This window comes from Spermophilus citellus, assembly GCF_964194105.1.
Source record: "Spermophilus citellus genome assembly, chromosome: 7".
Lineage (NCBI taxonomy): Eukaryota > Metazoa > Chordata > Mammalia > Rodentia > Sciuridae > Spermophilus > Spermophilus citellus.
The window spans coordinates 102,740,653-102,762,705 of record NC_138188.1 but is presented as its reverse complement, the minus strand read 5'-3'; positions in this window follow the sequence as shown (position 1 = coordinate 102,762,705).

Genomic DNA, 22,053 nt, shown 5'->3' with positions numbered 1-22,053 from the left:
CACAGTTGTTTAGAACTGGAGACTTGAACAAAATATTCCATTGTATATTCACTCAAACTCATGACCAAAGACATATTATTTCATTTCTAAACCATCTCTCCCTTCTAGTTATAATATCAACTACCTCAACCACTGAAATGTTAAATATATGACAGGTGGATATAATCAAACAAGTTGTTAATATTTTTCTTGGTTTCCTGAGCATTTCATAACTCTGTGTGTATGTGTGTGTGTGTAATTTGGGTATCATGCAATATATATATATATATATATATATATATATATATATATATATATATATATCCCCAAAGATAAATCTCCTAGAAATGTTTAAAACTCTCAAAGTTGATTTATTCTTAAGACAAACCTAACACTATTCCAAGAAAGGAATTTCCTCCCTATTTCTAAGCTTTGGTAAATGTAAAAAGTAAAAATAATCAACATCTTGCAAATGTAATTGGTCAAAGTTATTAATGAGGCAATTCTTTTTGCATAGACCATCAGAGAAAAAGTAATGAGAGAAAATGTGACAATAAATTGCAGTCTACTTTAGATTGTGTGACATTTTTATTAATAAAAGAGTCAACTTCAATGGAAGAGATCGACATTTTCTGTGCATTGCAAATACTAATTTCCTATTCCATGCATTATATACCACTGTGCTTTTTGTCTTGAATGAGAGTCAGAGTCCATTTTCTTGAATCCCAAGACTTATAATTTGGTGACTCTATGCATAAGGAAAAGTATCCAAAAATATTCTTAAAATATCTGTAAACTCTGAATATGTTATTTAGCTTTTTTTTTTTCAGGATCTTGGAAGGATCTGCTTAAGACCTCACTGAAGCTTAACCTGCATCATGATACATCTGATACTGTATTCATTCATTTACTTAAATAATCAAAAATCAATCATTAACATCTGATATTAATGTTATTCAATCATCCATTCATTAATTGGATAATTTATTGTGTTATATACTCATTGTAGTTGGGTTTTACTCTAGGAGCTGTAGCAAATAAACACTGTGAAGTGAATTAACCCTATAGAGGTTTATTAGAGATACTTGGGAATGTTGCACCTGATTGGCAGCCATTCCCTAATGATAGCTCTATACCATGGGCGAGTAAACACAAATCTCATTAACATTGAGAATTTCTGCCATATATATATGTTTTGTCTTTTAAGCCTCCTATATATCAGATACTGTGACAAGTTCTGGTGAAAAAAAGAATATGGAGTCTATACTCCAAGAGTTGACAGCCTAATAAGTGAGATATGATTATATATGAAACTAATGGCAAGCAAGGTAGAGGTTATATATAACATAAAAGAATAAGTATATTGGAAGATAGAACCCCATCCTCTTCCTTCACATTTCTTCCCTAAATTTCCAACATATTTTTGCATACTTCCTGTGGGATTTTAGAAGCACTTATGTTGAGCAACAGCAAATTACATCAACTTATAAAGGAACTTCCTGGAATGAAGTTTTGAAATATGCTTCTTAGAGAAAACATGCACATTTTTGAAGCAAATATTTTTCATATCCCATTTCAGATTCACCACAGAAAATAGACTCTTTGACAAATAACAGTGCTCTTACATAAAACTAAGATCAGTTAAAGTCCAAACTCAGCAGTTCTTCCTCTCCTTGTGTCTCAGTTCTCACTCCAGTCCAATGTATTCAGCAGCCTGGGCCTACAATCTGATTTTGGAGTGGGTACCTGTCTTGACCCAATGTGAGAAAGCTCCTTGGCTAAGGCATAGCTATTCATATCCCTTGGGTTAAAAAAAGTCATAAATTTAGTTTCTTGTTCTCTTTGAATTCACTTTCCATAGGTGACAGACAGCTCCTGACAGATCACTGTGCACCTTGGGAAGGCACTGGCAGGATGCATGCTGAGCAAGAGAACAGCGTAGCCAGCGGAGAGGGAAAAGGCATAGAGATGACAATTCACCCAGAGTGGCACCATCCAAATTGCTGGGCATGCTGATTTAGACATAATGGGCATGCTTCATATAGCCTCTGTCATCTGAACATTAAGTCTGACCTGTGTGGGAGCCCCAGAAGCAGTCCATCTTTGCTTTTTTGGAGGGGGGCACTTTCCTAGTGATGGCCAGACTCTTACAAAAGCCTGAGAGTTGCTGGTATGCTCCCCATGCTTTGTTTTTGGCATTGGAGGAGAGTAATGATAAATAGCAGCAACTAAGTAGATTATATAGAGCCAGGAGGAATGCACTAGTAGGCAGGGAAAGTCTCTAAACCAAGTAAAGAGCTGAGTCAGATGTTCTAGTCTCTTGACTAGAAGTTACAGTAGGCAAGTGCTAGGAGCAGCCTTGGAACATAACCTTTTAAATATAATGAGGGCAATAATTTCCAAATATTGAGGTTGAATTGTTCCACACAACTATGCCCCAGACAGCAGCTGATAGCTTAGAGCAGATCTTCATAAATAGAGGAAGCTGTCAGTGGAAAACAGTATGGATTTATGGAAAGAGCAGAGGCTCTGGAGTCAGAAAGACCCAGATTCAAATTTCTTTTCCACCATTTAAAAACTATGTGATGATTGCCAAACCTCTAACTTCTCAAGACTTTAGTTTCCTTGTCTGCAAAATGGATTTAATGATTCCCTTTTGCAGGTTAAAATTTGAGCTAATATATTTGCACTTGAATACAAGTGACAACAAAAAAGATAGTAAGAGCCAATTTTTTAGACAGCTGAATACTATTCTAAGCAATTTAAATACTTTTTAAAAGGGAGACTATTTTGGTATCACATAACTTATTACAATTGAGGTTCAGAGGATATGAATAATATACTATGTCATACTATAAAGAAATGGCTGAACAAACATTCCAAATCAAGAGTGACTGACCCCTATATTCTAGTTTTATCCCACTACACAATGTTGGTTATGAAAACACCAGCAAGGTGGTTAAGTTTTTAAATCTTCATATTAGGTAAAATTTAAACTCCTATATAACTCCTTTAAAAATTAAAAATAATAATAATAGTAGTAACAAGTTGATGGAGATTTGGCTCTTGGATACTCTTGACAGCTTTTTGAATTTTCCAGGGGGAATATTTTCTAGGATTCAGGGTCTTGGGTAGCAGGGAGCTGAATAGAAAAATTGTTGAGGAAATTAATTCTGACATGGCTGTGTGCGTGGTGAGTCGGACAGGTCCTTGGCTGACAGGAGAGTGTTGTATTCAGATAAGGCTCCACTGAGAGTCTCTCTTTGTGTGGCTATGAAAGGCCTTCCCCTTAATGGTGAGGTTGTGTGAGAAATAAGATCGGGTAATCAGGAGCACTTGTGAGTTTCCATCCCTTGTGCACTTGAATATTAAGACATATTTGTAATTTTAGAGTCTGAGCCAATTCTATATCTAGTAATTTCGATATAGATTTTCAACTTCAACATAAATTGTGCTCCTCAAGAAGATTAAAGTTGTATGTGTTATGCTACTTATATAGGCTTTCTTTTTCCAATTTTATAGAGATTTAACAACTTTTCCTGTTCATCTATCATTAATACATTGATTCATTCTCCTTTCTTAGGTAAGGGAGGGCTTCTCCTTGACCCTGAAACTGAGGAACTGTCCAGTTTTTAACATGGTTTTAGTCACCACCACCAATCCTAACAATATTTAGAAAAGTTGACAGATGATGTCCTTATCAATTGACAGAGGATATGCATTGAAGTTATGGTGAAAGATGAGTATATCCACAATTGCCAGAATGACTATAAAAGCACCATGGTATAGCATTGCAAAGACAAATTACTCACATGGCCTTGGATAGAGAATGGGTGGAAATCCATCCTGTGAAACAAGTATAATACATTGAAAGATGAGATTTGGGTTCACAGTGATACCCAGGTGCTCTCTTGTGTTAAAAACACTATCAATGGCTTAGAATGTGGGTCAGTAAACTTTTTCTTTAAGGGCCAGGTAGTGAATATTATAGTTTTGCAGACTAAATATTCTCTCTCTCTGCTGCTATAGCATGAAATTTGCCATAGACAGTGCATAAATGAATGAATTTTGCTATGTTCCATTTAAACTTTATAACAACAGCTGGTGGTCTATGTTCGGCCCATGAGCCTTAGTTTGCTGATCCTTGGCCTAAATTGATAGAGAGGGAAACTCATTAATTTCAGCCTTCTCATTTTAGACATAAGAGAAGTGAAGTCCAGAGAGAAGATGAATTGTCTACTGTAACTTATCAGGATCATTCCAAAAAAGAGAATTAAAACATAATTTTGTGATTTCCAGACTAGCAGGGTTTCCACTATATGAAACCACATTATACTTTTTGATTCATCTTTCTTCATATCTGTCTTCTCAAGTTCCAATCATTATGCATAGTTGTTTGTGTTGCTGATGTTGGCAAAATAGTTCTGAACCTACTATTATTTTATTTAAATCATAAGAAGCTTGTTTTTTTTAATTATATTTTTCTTGTTGAAACATTGAACAAATGAACCACTCAACAAATGAAACAAATTTAAGTGGCAGAATGCTTACTTTAAAATGAAATCTTGAAAGTTTTTGGAAGGATTGCTTAAAACCTCTTTCTATTAATGATTCCCATTCATGACCAAATAGTATTAGTGTGATGTTTATCTTAAGTTAAAAACCAAGACCCACATCCCATTTAGAACAAAGGAAAGATCAATCCTTATTTACAGAAGCTTTTGGCATTAGTACTTTGTAATCTTTATGTATTACAACATGGACCTAATTATAGTTTTCATTCTGAAAAATAATAGTCTTGGTGAAAAAAGGATATAGGCAGACGTAGCCTGATTACTATCTTCAGAGAATTTCTGTAACAAGTGTGCATTTAGTTCATACAGCATTTTCACTCTTTCTAATACACAAGAGGTATTTGGGGGTGACATTCAAATCTCTTTCATTGATGGAAGATGCATCTATTGAGATTTTGGATTTGTACTTCAAAAGCATCTCAGTAGTATGGGTGTTCCCATTAATCACAAAAGCATAATGAAGTGCTTCTCAGGCTATGGGTGCACAACGGAATGTAGAGTGCATTTTTGGCCATTATCCAGTTTATTTGGTCAATGTAGATAGTCAATCTAGGTAATTGAGGACCTAAATTGGATTTTCTGACCATAATTATTCCTGTTTGTCTATATACATCCATCAAATTTATCAGATAATTGCCATATAGCTTTATTTTGTACTCTCCTGACTCAGGTTGGCTAAAATGGAAAGAGGATTGGCCTGAGAATGAATCTTGAGTTTAGTTTTGATGTGATCACTAAGTGTTTGTGTCACCTTTGAGCAAATATTGCTTAACATCTTTGGATCTTTGTCTCCAACTATATTGAGTCATATAAATGCTTCTTTGTACCTAGGATTACCTTAAACTTTAATGAACCAAAACTGTATACTTTCATTTTAAATTTGTATTATAAAAATATTTAATTGAACTGTATCCTTAAAAAAGTATGGTAGATTTTATGTGATGTGTTTTTTATTATTTGTTTTTAAGTTGACTTTAGGAATTATAGAACCCGTCTATCACTTCCATAATGAATGATCTAATTTCATGAACTTAATGGTTGAAATAACTAAATGACCATTGTTTTAGTCATTAAGATAACTTTGTGAAATTGACCATTGGATATTTGATCTATTGTTGTGATTTAACAATTCTGACTGAGGCTTGAGCAGTTGAGGGTTAATGGCCACTTACCCTGGTGCCCAGGATGAATGGAAATAAGATGGATAGATTCCATTAAGATGCCTTACTTTTGCAATATATAACCAGGTAAAAAGCAAACTTTGTAACTTCCTCAGCAAGCCCTGAGTTGTGAGCTAACATCTTGGTTTTCCTACTTGGGTAAGAGGAGGAAAAAGTGATCTGAGCAAAATGAGCTACTTCAAGATAAACATCAGTATTCTAAATACGATATAAAATACCTAGGCACTGCATTCCAGATAGTATAGTGAATCATAAAGTCTGGTGCATGAATGAAAGTGTATATTCATTCACTTGCCAGTGTCTTGTAAATGACCTCAACTTGAAGTCTTGAGAGCAGATCTTACAATGGGATTTAAAAGAAGGGACATGTTTTTCTCCCTATCTAATCAATCCTAGTCCCTCTTATTTTTCATTTCCTTTGGCTTCTGACCCCACGAACTCTGACTACCTTGTCATTTCATGCCTTTTCTCTACTTCTTTGCTCCTAAAGCTGACTATCTTGTCCCTGATTGCCTCATCTCTGCTTTTTACCGGCTGTCAGCCTCTGAATGAGACTGTTTCATTCTGCACTTCTACCTTCTGCAATTTTCTGCTCCAGCACTGTAAAATTCAGAAATAGTTATCTATGACTGGGAAATGATTCAGGCTTTGAGGGGGTGGGATCTTTTTTTATGCCCCAGTGATCATTCATTTGACCAAGGGCAATTAGAAGAGAAAGATGGAGGGAAAGGGAAAGTGTCAAGAGGGTCCTACTCTAGTGTCCAGCTGCTCTGAAGAATTAAAACCCCCAAGAGAAGTGAGAATATTATCTTGCCTTGCAGTTCTCCACCTCGACTCCACTGGAGACTTATAAAAACAACGACTCCCTATTTCATTCTTAGGTCACACCTTGCCTTCCATATTCCCAGATAGTTAATCGGATATTGCAAATTTTTGACATAATCTTTTTTTATATAAAATCTCAGATATGTAAAAAACCAAGCATACTAGTCATGACTTAGCTATAAAGCAGCTTAAATTATCTGCCTTATATTCTCATTATTTAAAGTATCTGCTACCTTTGAAATTAACATTAAGCTCTTTAATTATACCACAGCTGATATCCTAAATGTTAATATCTATAAAGTATTTAAATGTTGTAGTACAGAAAATACCTGAAACGTTTATTAATCAATAGGTATGATCAAGGACTAAAATAGTTCTATCATAGTAACACAATTTTCCAGTGAACTACAGGTTAAACTAATTTTAATATGGAAATAGCCTGGAATATATATGCCTCTGCTTAAAATTTAGGGATATAATTTCCTCAGTAATGTTTCTTGACAAAGTACAGGTTCCTGGGCTCCACCCCTAGTGTTTTGGATTAAATAAGTATTAGGTGGATAAGCATTTGCATTTCAAACAATTTTCCAGATGATGCTGATGCTGTGGGTTTGAGAACCATACTTAGAGAACAACTACCCATTAGCTATACTGGTATTTTTTTCTAGTATATGTTATTTTAATAAAATAACATATTTAGAAAGCCACTAAAATCCTTATAGTAATTTCTTTACAGGATCGTATTCTCTTTCTAATAATGATCTAAGTTAAGCTAACAGGACTTTCAGAAAGATAAGATTTTATTAAATATGGGAAGTGAATGACCTGGGCGATAGAGAGGAAGACTTAATATTTATATATGCATGTATGTGTATATATATGTATGTATATAAATATATTTATTTATATAATGCATAATATACATGCAGATGTATATATACATGTAATATATAAATAAATATAAATATATTTTATGTACATACATACATATATAAATATGTACATTTTAAACATATATAAACATCTTATATATATAAGTATATATATACATATATTTGTGTATGTAACTGATATGTATATATCACTTGTCACATCTGCTTGAAGCCCTCCTTTGGTTCCTATCTCACCCACTATGTGTATATATATATATATATATATATATATATATATATATATATATGTGTGTGTGTGTGTGTGAGAGAGTGTGTGTGTGTGTGTGTGTGTGTGTGTGTGTGTGTGTATGTATGTATGGGTGTGTGTGCATATCTTCAGGCAAGTACCCAAAGTATGTGCTTTCCAGATTTAACAACAACAACAACAATAACAAAATAGTATATATTTATAGCAATGAGATGTTTTGTAATATATATACTTTGTGAAATACTTAGTACAATTAAGCTTCTAAATATATCTGTCACCTCATATGTTTACCTTTTGATTGGGGTGGGTAGGGTGAGAACAGTTAAGATCTATCTCATGGCGAATTTCAAACATACAGTGAAGTTGTAATAGCCATAGTCACATTACTGTGTATTATATTAGATCTGCAGAACTTGTTCATCCTGCAGACTGAAACATTGCACCTTTTAACATCCATATCCCATTTACCCTGCTGTTCTCATCAATCCTGACAACCACTATTGAATCATCTGTCTTATTTTCTTGTATTTTAAAATATTTTTTCTACCATTGTAATTATAATTAAAACCACTAACCCAACTCAACTGATATTCTAAATGATAATTTACTCCTCTGCTACTATCAGTTCAACATTTTGAGGTTTCAAATCCAAATTCATCCATGTTACCACAAACAAGATTCCTTCTTTTTTTAAGGATGAATAATATTCCATGATATGCATGTACATGCATACACTCAACATACATACCACATTTTGAACAGAGATCTAATATTTCCTAAGTTTGATCAATCATAATAAATTTTCAGGTTGGTTCTGGTGATGAATAAAATTTTGAAAAGCAACTTACACACAGGTCAACACACAGATCATCTGATGTCTTCTGCAGTCCAGATTGCTCTATTTTCTGCCTCTTGAACTTGATTTGTGCCTGTTTTCATCAGTCGTGTTGCCTGGGTATGAGTTAACCAGGAATCTGGTGTGCTTAGATAGTGCCTTTATCCTCAATTTGAGTGCTGTGGAACACAAGTAAGCTGATTAGAAATAACTCTTGTGTTCTGAATAAGATCAGAAATACATACAGGGGCTAAAATTGCTTAGAAAAATATTGCATTGACCTGAACCATATTTCCCAGAAACGGCAGAAAGCATAAGTGATTAATAAATACACTACAGTTATCATTTGTTGCTTGGACAAGCTTTTACAAATCATTTACATTAAGAAATAATATTTATTTTCATGTTCTGGTAACATATAATTTTTTTTGAAGTTAGCTCTGGTGCAATACAGTAAGAACAGATGCTTCAGCAAACTTGGGGCACTCTGTTTCCCTGAGGACAAATAAAGGTTTGAAAAGGCTTCTTGCACCTTAGGGAAGCCTGGGGTGAAGGACCCAGATCTGCCTCCTGTGCCCACAACATCTGTGCATGTCATTATACAGCCACCTGTCACCCAGGCAAACTTCTGAAAAGTTCACACCGTCTGGCTTACTTTGTGTCAAAGAAAAAGAAGAAGAAGAAAAAGAAAAAAAAAAAAAAAAGCAAGCCTGACTGTTGAGGCTAAGACTTCCGAATCTAGTTTTGTGATTTCAGCTTATCTGATGGTATTCCATTTTTAACAAATCCATTGGGACTAGGTTAATGAATTACGAGTTCTATTGACAATAAATTTGCCCATAGGAAACAGTGATAGTGTGTTAGAAATAGGCTTGTTTAAAACAGAAATCAAATTGTTCAAGGTAATCTATTAGAAATTCAGAAGGTTATACTACTCAATACTCCTATTTATTCATATACAAGCATAGAAAGAAAAGCTTTCTTGCCTTTTCAGTTCCTGAACCATTATCCTTTAACTTGGAATAAATTAATCCAAAAGAAAAAACAACTTGCTATGCCTACTGAAGACGCTATTGTGATTTAATACTGTATCATCACTTCAGCAGTCTCTTATGAATCTATTTGCTTAAGTGACTTCCATCAGTTCACTGATGTAATTTCTTTAAAACCTCATTAGCAAACATATGTTTCTTGAATGGTTCATATCTTAGCCTTAAAACGTATTATAGTTTGTAGTTTGGGGGAGGGGGAGAATTGCTTTGCATTTATATCAAAACCAAGTCCTTGGTTGTTGTAAAGGATTGACCTAGTTATTGAAAATGATGGCAAGAGAATGAGCTAATATGCATATCATTTCTATCTCTCACATTCCTCAGCTAGGCAGTGGCCAACCAAATTCCAAGCTGGGTCTTCTACCTTCAAATTCTGGTTCTTTACAGTCTGTTATATGGATGCATATCCTTATCTTAAGCACCTGAAGGGGTCAGGGGAAAAGAAAACATGCAGAAGTCAGAAATCAAAAGAGTGGCACTAAAGAGACACTGTGGTATAAATAATGTAAATGTATATGAACCAGAAGCTATATGCACATGATGAATACTGTGTAGATTTATGGTAACCCACAGGGTTTAATTTATTTCTGGGTCTTAATAGCAGTTTATATTCCTTCCCTTTGAAAGTCTAGTGGGTCTATTTTGCATATTTTCTTAAAATCCAACATATGGACATTTTTTTCTTTGGTCTTTTTCCTGGTCTTTCCTCTTCTTGCAGTTCTTAAATGATTTAGCCAAGTACCTCAGGCTTACTGATAAAACAACTTCTATGTCCTTACCCCCACCATAACAGGTAACTGAAATATTTAGCAAGTTATTAGTATGTACCAAAAATATTATATATCTAAAACTCCTTTGTACAAAATTGATTATGGGAATTAACATTTATTATTTGCACATGCAGAAAGATATACATATTTATTTCTCTTTAATCCTATCACTGTTTTATAAATATTATACTTAATCCATCAATAATACAACATACTTTCATTAATCCCAAAAAATAATTAGAAAGCATTTATGATAATGACAATATTACTTTGTACAAATATTACACAAACCCAATAAACCCTTAGGGAAAATCACAGCTGTGAAGAATGTCAGATGCCCTGTCTGCTCTGTAATAGATAGTAGACCACTGATTTGATATTTAATGGAAAATTAAGCTAATTAAACAATGGTAAAAAACAGACATTTCCTACCTTGTCCTTAAATCTTAGCTAAGATAGATTGTCTTTAATAATGAATCCTACCTAATAAATTTTCTATTTTCTACTGGTTCTTCTAATACATTGCAGTTTCATATCCTTTAAACATTGTGTTCTGTGACATTTAGTTGTTGACAATGGTTTTCAGTGATGGGTCACAATTTTTCATCGAGCCTTTTCTGCTGGCCTTTATTGTTGGCTTATGTCTGCTGCTATACTAAACTGCTTGTTTTGATATGTCATAGAAAATAGTGACCCTGTTTCATGTCGCACTATTCTTTGAGCAAGTTTCCAAGTGACCATTTAGTGATCACGCAACTACTGGCATGGATTGACATAATGCTGACAATGTAAAGGTATTCTTACTGATATACTCAAAGATTTATTCACTCTCTGGTAGTTTATATAATGTGGCACTTCTTGCAGAGTTATGAGTAGAAAGTAATCTGTTTCAAAGTACGTATAGGACCCTGGATTTTATTTTGTGAATGTTTGTCAAAGAGTTGATAAATAACATTGTTCCAAATTTCAACTTAATTGCCTCATTCTCAAGGCCTCTTGACCTTCTGCTGTGCCATTGACACTGACAATGTGGCAAAGTTCTTACTTTTTGGATTCCCAGACTTAGCACTTATATAAATGGAAAAATACTACTACCCATAAGGGAACTGGAAAGTTTAAATTAGGTAAATTATATGGAAACATTTAATATCCTGATGGGAATATCCCAATCCCTGTATAGATGTAAAGTTTTATCTGCTTGTCTTTTTTTTTAATATCCTTTTTTTCCATTTATTTTCTCTTTCCTTACATCTCTTTTAAAGCATCATGTCTCTGCTTATGTTATGGTTACTCAGGTGCTTATTCTCCTAAGCCTTTGAGGCAAAGGGCCAGGCTTGTTGCCTGTACTGCACAATGGTTAGCATAGCGCTTTTCAGGAAATCTGCATGCTAAATATTTATTTTCATTATCTTAATTTTTTGAATTGATGCTAATTAGTAAGTATTTCATACTTGTTGATTATAGGATCTACTGACCAGAAAAGGTATTTCCTCCCCTCTCATAGTATCCAGTCCATTATTAAATTCTTTGTATGTTCGGGGCTGGGGAGTATGGGTGGGAAAGAAGCAGCAGCAATGGTTGCCCTTTATAGGATGAGAAATATGATTGGAGAATTCTTTCTACGATAGGAAGAACTTTTCTCCACTGAGACAATTGGAAAGAGAAATATCAATGTGAGAAAGATGGAATCAAAAGCTAGCAACTGAGATGAGCCAAACTACAGAGAAATGGCAGGTGCAGATGGAAGCACAGGGAAACACGTGATGGCGTGAGCCTCTGAGGAGAGACTTGCCTGGGTCTGGGATTTGGGTAGATTTCTATGCTGAGGATAGAAAGAAGGCTGTGTTGACCGGAACGCTCAAAGGGAGGAGTGGTGGGGCCCTGAGCCTGCAGCAAGGCTGCCCAGTGCTCCAGAGGCCTCGCTTTTATTACTTTCTAACCAAGTAGCTTCATACCATGCTTCGTGTTTGCAGAGGGCTTAACAATCATGTTTTATTAATTAATCCTACAGCTTAGCTCTGGGCTACATCTGTATTATTAGCCTCATTTCACAGACAAGAAGGCTGATGCACAGTGACATTCAATATCCATATACAGGCAGAAAATTAAGGGCCTTCATCAAACAAGGCAATAGGAAACCCCTGTACTTTTGACAATCAAAAAAATATTAAAGCTGATTTAGATTTTTCTGCCTTTCCTCTTCTCAAGATAAGTTTCATTCTTGTCTTTTTTTTTTTTTTTACTTGACTAACTCTTCAGACCCAGCATGATGAGAATGAGAATGGGTAATCCCGTTTTTATTAAAGTGAAAGGAAAAAAGAAGACACATGCAACAACAAACCTATCATGAGAATCCATTAATCATCTAAGCAACCAAATTGTAGGGCATTGAAATCAGTATTAGCAACTGATGTCCAAAACACTCCACTTAGGCTTGTCATAGGTGACATCTCCACCATCCTTTCTGTCACCCAGGGAACAAACAACTAATTCTCGTCCAATGTGCAAGAGGTGGAGTGGAAGGGAAAAGTCAGTGTCAGCATGCTCTAGTGGAAAGGACTTTGCAATGACTTATTTCTAGGTAAGAGTGGTGAGAATTTAATCTTCTTTCTTTCTTTCTTTCTTTCTTTTTTATTATTATTATTTTAATCAGCAAATCAACCTATGTAAAATTCCAAGTCTATTTTTTTAAATGACCTCAAATGTGACCATTTAGATTTTCTTCACTATAGTCAACTCACCCTAAATGCACTTCACTTATTCATTACTTAATCTGTCCTTACCTCTTCCTGAAAATCCAGCTTAGTACCTTAAAGCCTTCAAGGTACTTCAGTGTCCCCATGAATGGCTACCACACTGTTTCTACCAATGTTGTTTACGTCTGGTAGGTGTCATGCTTTCTTAATTTGATTTTGAAATTTCACTTCACTTTATTTTTATAAATGCTTATATTTTGTCTTCTTTCTTAAAAACATTTTCTTTGAAGGAAAACAGCACCCCATATTTAGTTATAGTCTCAATGGAATCTAGCACGAGATACTCTCAGTCGCATACTTTTGCTTCTGAGTCTTTGAATTACGGATGAGAAGGAAAAAAGGAGGCCCACCCAGACCACCCCATTCCATGTGTGAGCTTTTAGTGAAGACAGTTAGTCCTAAGGTTGGTGACGAGGAAATAGGTTAAAAGAAAAAGTAAGAGTTTGAATCTGTAGAGGGGCATTCTGCAATATTCGGTCAATTCATTTCCTTGACAAATGAGAGGATCTTGGATTAATAAAATTTGCAGATAAAGATCAAAATGCTATGAAAATGTGCCTCCATGGTGTGTTACTGGAGTCTCAGTCATTCCCTCTAACTCATACACAGAGTACAACCTGGATATCTGCCAGAGCCTCTCAGGAGTGTCATTTGTCACACCTGAAGAAGAAAGAACTGCCAAGATGACCAGAAGATGCGATGGTGGTCAGACTGCTGTCAGCCTGCCCATCCTTGGGCCTTTGGCCTCCATGCAAATGAGTGCATGTTGATGGGAGCTGCATATCGGAATATAAATAGGACCCATAAGCTGGGCTGCTTCCTGATGCACTTCACCCCAGGTGACTCCCCAGTCCCAGCAGGGGGTGGTCCAGAGTCAACCTCTCACAGTATTTAAAAAAGACTTTATTTTGTCTTTTCTGTCAGGGTTTCTGCCAGATTTCTGAGCTAATTAAAAGGAGCACAGACAGGTCATGCATTTTTTTTTTTCCTCCTTAGTAAGTTATTGGCAGGATTCTAGTCTTTCAGGCCAGAGAATGTGGAAACAAGTCAGAAAACACTGAATGACTGGCAGGTCAAATCACCACAGCAGCAGTCAGAAAGCCAGGGTGTGAACTCTACTGGAACTGTGGCTACTCAGGTGACACTGCCTTTGAAGCCCCTGGGATGGGCCACCGCTTCTGGTTATACAGTATTGTATGAGGAGATCACCTGTGTTTCAGAGGCAAAGACTGTGATGTGTTCAATGCTCTGTCCTCTTTGCTCTCTTTGAATTTGGCACAGAGTAGTTGCTTCAAAAATACTTTAATTGTTTTAATAGTTTATCCCCAGAAAATGTAAATGACTTCAGGAACATGTAAATTTTCCCTGGGAAACTGAAGATAAGGATGAGCACCTGAAGGTTACTTTTATCTTGATCTCAGTGCTGATATAATGCCATTTGAGCTTACTGGGTGGAATCCCCTTTGGTGGTTTTTGCTATGTTTGGCTGTTGGTAATATTCCAGGCCATCTGTCTGCCTAGGCTAGTCTGTATAGTGGCATCAGAGATATTCCTGCACGTAGAGGTCAGAGTCACAGAAAGAATAAGGTCAGCTATTATAGGACAAGTTCTGAGGAACTGTTGCAAGTGATCTGTGTAGGATAGTTCCCAGAGTATAGGTTGCAGAAGAGGAAGTTGGAAAAAGACATAGAAAATGATCAAAAGGAGGGTGAAGACAAACAACTAAATGTCTATCAGCAAAGGATCACAGTATTTTTGCACCCAATAATAGGCAGATGTTACTTTGTCAGACTTTCCAGACTCTCTAGTAGTGCACGTCTTTGGTGTTTTATTTTAATAAGAAGTGGCTCTTCCTCAATGCTTCTCATTTTCAGCCAGACTCACATACCTAGTGCAATTTTTGGCAACTTTTTTTAAAGGTAACTCATTTTAAAAATTATCCTACAATACCATCATCAAGAACACCATCATTGTGGTAGCCTTTATTTCCAAAAGTGAAGATCCCTTTTGTCAGTAAACAAGGCTTTGAATTTTATTTACACACATCTAGGTGTGAGTGACCTAAAGTGATGCTTCCCTTAGGCATATTTTTGTCTTTTAAGATGAAACACAGCAGTGATTAAACTCAAGATATAGACAGGGAGTGTCTGGATTCAAAGTGTCAACTATTGATCAATGAGAAGATAATTTTGTAGCCTGGGTCCTTTCATGGTACTCATCAACTCTCACTACTGAAACTTACCCTCTAACATATGAAAATAGTTCAGCCCATCCACAAAACAAAAGATAATTCATGGTTACTTTTTCTGTGTTTGAACTTTCCTACCTCAGTGATAACTCTGTAGGTAGAGTGTGAGTCTAAGTCGGTTGGGTTATACCAGACCTGTGTTATGTGTTTGACTTTATCTCTATTCATAGGAAAGTGTCATATTCTATGTTAATGTGTTTTCCAGGTAACTGATTTATTTATTTATTTTATATGGGGAGTTTTAATTTGTAAATAAGAACTGTTCTTTCTTGCACTTTTAGTACCAACTTTATAAACTATACAATACATTTTATGTATTGTTGGTGTACAATGATTGCTGTTCAACTTTTTTTCTTTTCTTTTTTTTTGGGGGGGTGTACCAGGGATTGAACTCAGGGGCACTCATCCACTGAGCCAACATCCCCAGCCCTGCTTTGTATTTTATTTAGAGACGGTCTCACTAAGTTGTTTAGCACCTCACCATTACTGAGGTTGGCTTTGAACTTGTGATCCTCCTGTCTCTTCTACCTGAGTTGCTGGGATTACAGGTATATACCACCGCACCGGACTACTATTCAACTTTTTAATGACCATGATCATCAGCATAATTAGAAATCATCTATGCTACTATACTACTGGTTTAAGGTCTTATCAGGTTATTTAAGCCTGATTTTTCTTATTCTAAATTCTTTATAAGTTATTGTATCTGGTAGTTTTTCTTCCTTTTTCCTCAGTGTTTCTACCACGTTTTAGCATTCATTTATGGCAGTAAAATGTGTGAGCTTTATTACATGGAATTTGCAACTTTTGTTTTATGTATGCTTTGTACGTGTGTGTGTGTGTGTGTGTGTGTGTGTGTGAGAGAGAGAGAGAGAGAGAGAGAGAGAGAGAGAGAGAGAGAGAGAGCTTAATTTCCTATTTGTGGCAGTTTTGAATAGGCATATCTGACGTTGAATTCCCTATGAAGCAGATTTGAAAGGAGAATTTGCATGTCATGTAAATGGGAAATAATCTCAGCAAATATGGGTAAGAGAGTAAGGAAATATGAACAGGAATAGAAAGACATAAATAAAGGGTGTGTTATATACCACTGGGAAACACTGGGACATGGAGCAGCCAGTTCCAGAGTCTTCCCTTTGTCCTCCAGCTTGTGTTTGTCATTGTCTGAGAGCTGTTCCCCTGGGCATTAACACCTCAGCACTTCTAGCCTGCCACATGGAGGCCACAAGGAAACACTCAAATGGAGAATCATGTGGCTCTCAGGAAGACACAGTGGACATCTTGTAAAGTGGAGAGCCCCAGGTAAATATGATACTTTACCAACAGCAGCTACTAAAATCCAATTACCATTGAATAACTCTGCCTACATTAGATGCCACAGCATTCACTGACTGTTTTTGAATCCCAACATTTCTTTCCCTTATTTAAAATGTTCAGAACCATATATTATTCTTACATCAGCCAAAGCTCTGTGTGGTCACTTTATTAATCACAGTTCAGCTTAAAATTTTTCATAATGTCTTAATGATTTTTCTTTTCTGGGTTCAACGTGTATGTATTGAGTCAATACCATGATAAATCTGGTTTGCTTATAAAAATTACTCAACATGAGTTAGCCAGTTTCCATCATGGTGCCCTATATGTAGAAGACACTGTTAAGGGCTCATTTACATCTGACAGGTGAATTGCACATGCCCTATTACATTTAGTTTCTCATAGCAATGTTCTGGATGTCAGTTTGCATAGTTTCTGCTTAAGAAGCAGAAATATTTTGTTTGGTTGTACTCTGCCCCATTATGATTACCTACGGTAACTTTCCACTAAGCCTCTTTGCCCTCTACCCTCCAAGTACATATTATGTGTCTTATGCAGACAGATCATCTTTTTTCATACACAGGCAGCAGATGTGATTAGAGGGAAATCTAATTTATCTGGAGTACTCTAGAAATGGAAGGAAATTACTTCACAGCAATATTTGCAAATGCATTCATCACAGACACCCAGACATTCTAGCACTAGCAGATGATGGTTTTGTGATCTCTATATGGTCTGTTTAGAACTGCTTTCTAATGGTCTATATAAATTCACTCCCTTTTATGTGTCTGTGTTGTGCTTAGCATACATGACAAATGTTTCGGACAAGGGAAGGCTGATGCAGCATGGACAGACTTCTATTTTTCGTTTCTAATAGTCTTCCTCATCTGTGTAGCAGAGGTCTCTGGAGTATTTATTAAGTTTGTCTAAGCATGACTGTGCTTGGATTAGATAAAATTAATAACTTCTTATCTCTTTTTACTTGTTGGGAAACATTTTTAGATCCCATGTCACCCTGAATTTATTAATTTGTACATTTATTCAGATTTTATGACATACCTGATTGCACGCTATATCAGGCATGATGCATGTATCTGTGCTCTCTGGACCCTCAGTCACTTCTGTCTATCTTATTTGTGACATATGTGTCTTTGAGTAAGTATGTAGGAAAATACAAAAGGAGAAAACAGAAAAAGATATTCTGATGGGAACTTAAGAAGTCTGATGGGTGCTTTTCTAGGGGTGAGAAGAGGAGAAAATAGGATATGAATTTAGAGTTTAAGTGCAAAAGAGAATAGTAGAACCAAAACAAAAAGAACTGTTGAAAGGAGTTCTAACCTAGGTGGTTGGAGTCAGTAGCATGAAATGACACTGGCTTGTTACTTTCAGATACAAATGTACCTAGATTTCAATGCTTCCCATGTCTCTACTGACATGAGGCTACCCAATTTTTAAATGCAGTATATTTTTATTTTGCTTATTTTCAATTTGTATTCATGTATTCTCTTTCTTTTCTTAGCTCTACCTAATTTATGGGAGATCATATAAACAAATATAATATGCTAGGAAGAAGAAAAATACCTGTGTTTCAGGGATAATATAATTATGCATACCAAAAAAATTCAGAAGAACCCTATCTCCATTTAAAACATCAAGGTCCAGGAAGTAAATGTCAGTGGTAGAGATCTACTCATACACCTGGCACTATGTATTCATTTTTGCATTATGCCTTTCTTATATAAGTTTCTCAGGGCTGGGGATGTGGCTCAAGCGGTAGCACGCTCGCCTGGCATGCGTGCGGCCCGGGTTCGATCCTCAGCACCACATACCAACAAAGATGTTGTGTCCGCCGAGAACTAAAAAATAAATATTAAAAATTCTCTCTCTCTTTCTCTCTCTCCTCTTTCACTCTCTCTTTTACAAAACAAAAAAATAAGTTTCTCAGGATGTTGTGGAAATTGGAAATAAATGAATGCCCATAAAAATAATATCTCCAGGCAACTGCAATATCTGATGTAAAGAGTTTCTACAGGTTTTGAAGTTTAACCACAGTTGGCTTCTTTTGCAAATGCTTGTAACAAAACCCAGAGGCACTGAAATCTGATACATTCAATGGTTTGGGGACCAAGTGGGTAGATGCTCTCAACTTATATTTAATTGATACATAATAGATTTAGCTGTAGTCAATTTTATTTTGGTTAAGATGGAGCAAATCCAATTTTGCTAAGTCCTCTTAACAGTTTGGAAAACTAGCTTTGGGGAAGGAGTCAGAGAAGCAAAAGAAGAAAATACTAAATGGGCATAGAAGACTTCCTGTGAATTCCAGTAGATTCAGTTTTCTGATATCTGCAGACAACATCAGGGTGTATTTTCTATATTTTTAGATCCATTTAATTATTTTAATTAAAACATTTTTATGTTTTAAAACCAGAAAATGTGATTATCTGTGTATTAAACACAACTGGGATCTAAGTGTAAGAAACAACTCATAGAAACAGATAAAATTAAAAATTAAAAAAAAAAACTAAAAAAATCACCATTGTTTACTTTTTACAAAATGATTGTCTTATGCTTTGCTTTCATAACATTGGATATTTAACTCAATATAACTAATAGCAAAAGCAGGCACTAGGAACTCTGCTAAATATTTATTTACTAAAAACGTAATTTTTCAGAGGGCAGTCAGGGAAGACAAAGCTGTGTTTTAAATATGAGCTTGCTGTCCAAAGAGAATATACACTGGCTCCGTTTAGCAGGGCTCCCCTGGGCTGCAGATGAAGAGCTGGGACCTTACTCACATGCAATTATTAACAATCCCAATAAATCCTCAAGATCCCAATCCCATTGATATATGTCATGGCCGAAATAGCTCAGTACAAGAAGCCACAAGAAATGCTGTTCCTGTCAGTGGAGAGATACTGCCATCCACATTAAATCAGGGGCAGATGGAGACACCGAGAGCCTGAGATCATAATGCCTGGACTTCGTGTCTACCACCGTTCTGACTCTATCTTAGACACTCAAACTCCCCAGGGATTTGACAGAAGACACTGCATCTGAGCTAATAGTTGCCAGTGGTCCTGTGCCAGACTGGGCATCTGGAAACTGTTTTTCTTTTCTTTTTTTTTTTTCCTTGTTTAGTTTTGTTGTTTATGTAAACCTCTGACACATTTTTGTGACCTTGAACAAGACATTTCAACTTTATACTTTGCAGTTTTATCATTAGGAAGACAAAGAATAAAATATATATACTCTGTTCTATACTAGTGCTAGGAAAATTATATAACCTCATTCCTCCCAGTCACTAGGGAATATAAGTTCATCTGTCAGAAGAAAAAATATCACCTTCAATACCACTATTCTTGGACCAGGCTTATTTTTTGCCTAAAATAGAATCACTGAGCTCTTAAGAGAGAACTCTGGTCAAGGCATTTCAGTACCTATGTTCCAATGAGTGTAATGTGATATCTTATGAGCAGAAGGCAAGTGGTGGGGGGCTGGTGGACATCCTAAGGAAGAAAGGTGATTATCTGCAGTTACCCAGTGGTGGGGGCTCTCTCCTACTTTGTTTCCAGGAGCAAGGAGTGGTATGTTCAGCTAGTAAAGTTAATTTTCTTTCTCTGATCCCTATACATGACCAGCCAAGGCAAAAGATGCAACCTGAACAGAAAATATTCTGCCAAGAATAGAGTGCCATGCTGAAGGGGAAGAAGACACAGGAGAAGCTGTGGGCAGGCAAAGCATGATATAGTTCAGTTAGCTTTCCCCTGCAGAGAGAGGGAAACCACAACTCAAGGATTATCAACCACGTGCTGAGTGCTGAGCAGAACATGTGATTTGCAATCAAAATCAGACCTATCAGGCAACATGCTGTTCTCAAATGTCCAAGGCAGGGTTTCAATTATTTTATTGAAGCTAAATCTGGAAATGTCATGGAAAAAGACAGACTCCCTCCATGAGAACCATGGGACTTCCCCACTTCAGACTGTGGGAAAAAAAAATTATGAAAATGACCTTTCCCTGCTGGCCTGGCCCTGGCCTTTCTGATCTTTCCAGGGCCATGAGCAGGCACACAATTTGCAGATGGAAAAAAGGAAAAATAAGGAGGTGGAGATTAAGGTGAGTATTTTCAATAGCAAGTGAAAGTGTATTAGAAAGATTTGAAGGTGGACCTGATTCCAGGTTAACAAAGGGATGAAACAAACAAAAGGAAAGAAAAAAAAGTCCATAGTCTAGAGAAGGGACAGCCAAGGGAGGTGCAGCTGAGATGCTGATGTGGGATGTGCTTGCACGGCATGTGTAAGCAGCCACTAAGCACCATTGAGATTGCAGTCCAATCGTTTTTACGGCTCCGCTAGGGAGGATGCCATTTTCTATTCTTCATCACTACCCTTTTTATTTTTTATTTCAATTTTTTGCCAGTCAGGTATGAAAGCCCAAGGTGCTTTGGTACTAACTTAAGTGGTTTTGATTTATTGTCTGAAGCCAGGTTTTCAAGTTCCAGAGGCACTTGCTCTCTCCCAGCCATTTACTGTTTGGAATAGTAAGCTCACTGTTTTGTGACTTTTTTTCCTCCTGTTCCAGATGAATGACTTTGACCTCTTCTCTGCATTGCCAGAAAATTGGAAAATATAACCTAAATGAAATGGAAAAAAAAAGCACAAGGTATTTGGAATAAAAGCTGATGAGAGGGAAAGTACAGACTGGCATTTTGTCCTGTATAAAGACAGGACAATACAATAGGCTTAGATAAAGTGGCAGCACCAGCAGTTTGAGTGTGAGAATGCATAACAGCCGGGTAGTCCTGCTGCAAGCCAGTCAGGAACGTGCACTTGTAACTTGAACCTTCAGATTCGTGAGATGTGATATTGCTGTTTTAAGACCATTAATGAAGGCATCATTGGAACTGTGTTGATTCTGCTCCTGCATCACACAGTCCTGCCTTTGTGAGGACCCATGTGGTAACTTGTCAATCCTTGGAACTATGGAAAAGGGATTTGCTTTAATCTTATGGGCACCATGAAACTTAAAATTAACCATATTATCCCATTCACTTGGGCTTCTAGGGAGTTCAGAACCACACAGCTGCCCAACTGAAAAAATGGATAGCAAGGTATGGCATACTACCTTTTAAAAAAATTCTATTATTTTTTATCATGATTGAGATTTTTTTTGTCCATGTGTATATATTTTTGAAAGCTGACACTTTTTTTAATATTTTATTATTATTATTATTATTTTTATTGGTTGTTCACAACTTTACATAGCTCTTGACATATCATACTTCATACATTAGATTGAAGTGGGTTATGAACCCCCAATTTTACCCCAAATGCAGATTGCAGAATCATGTCGGTTACACATCCACAATTTTACATA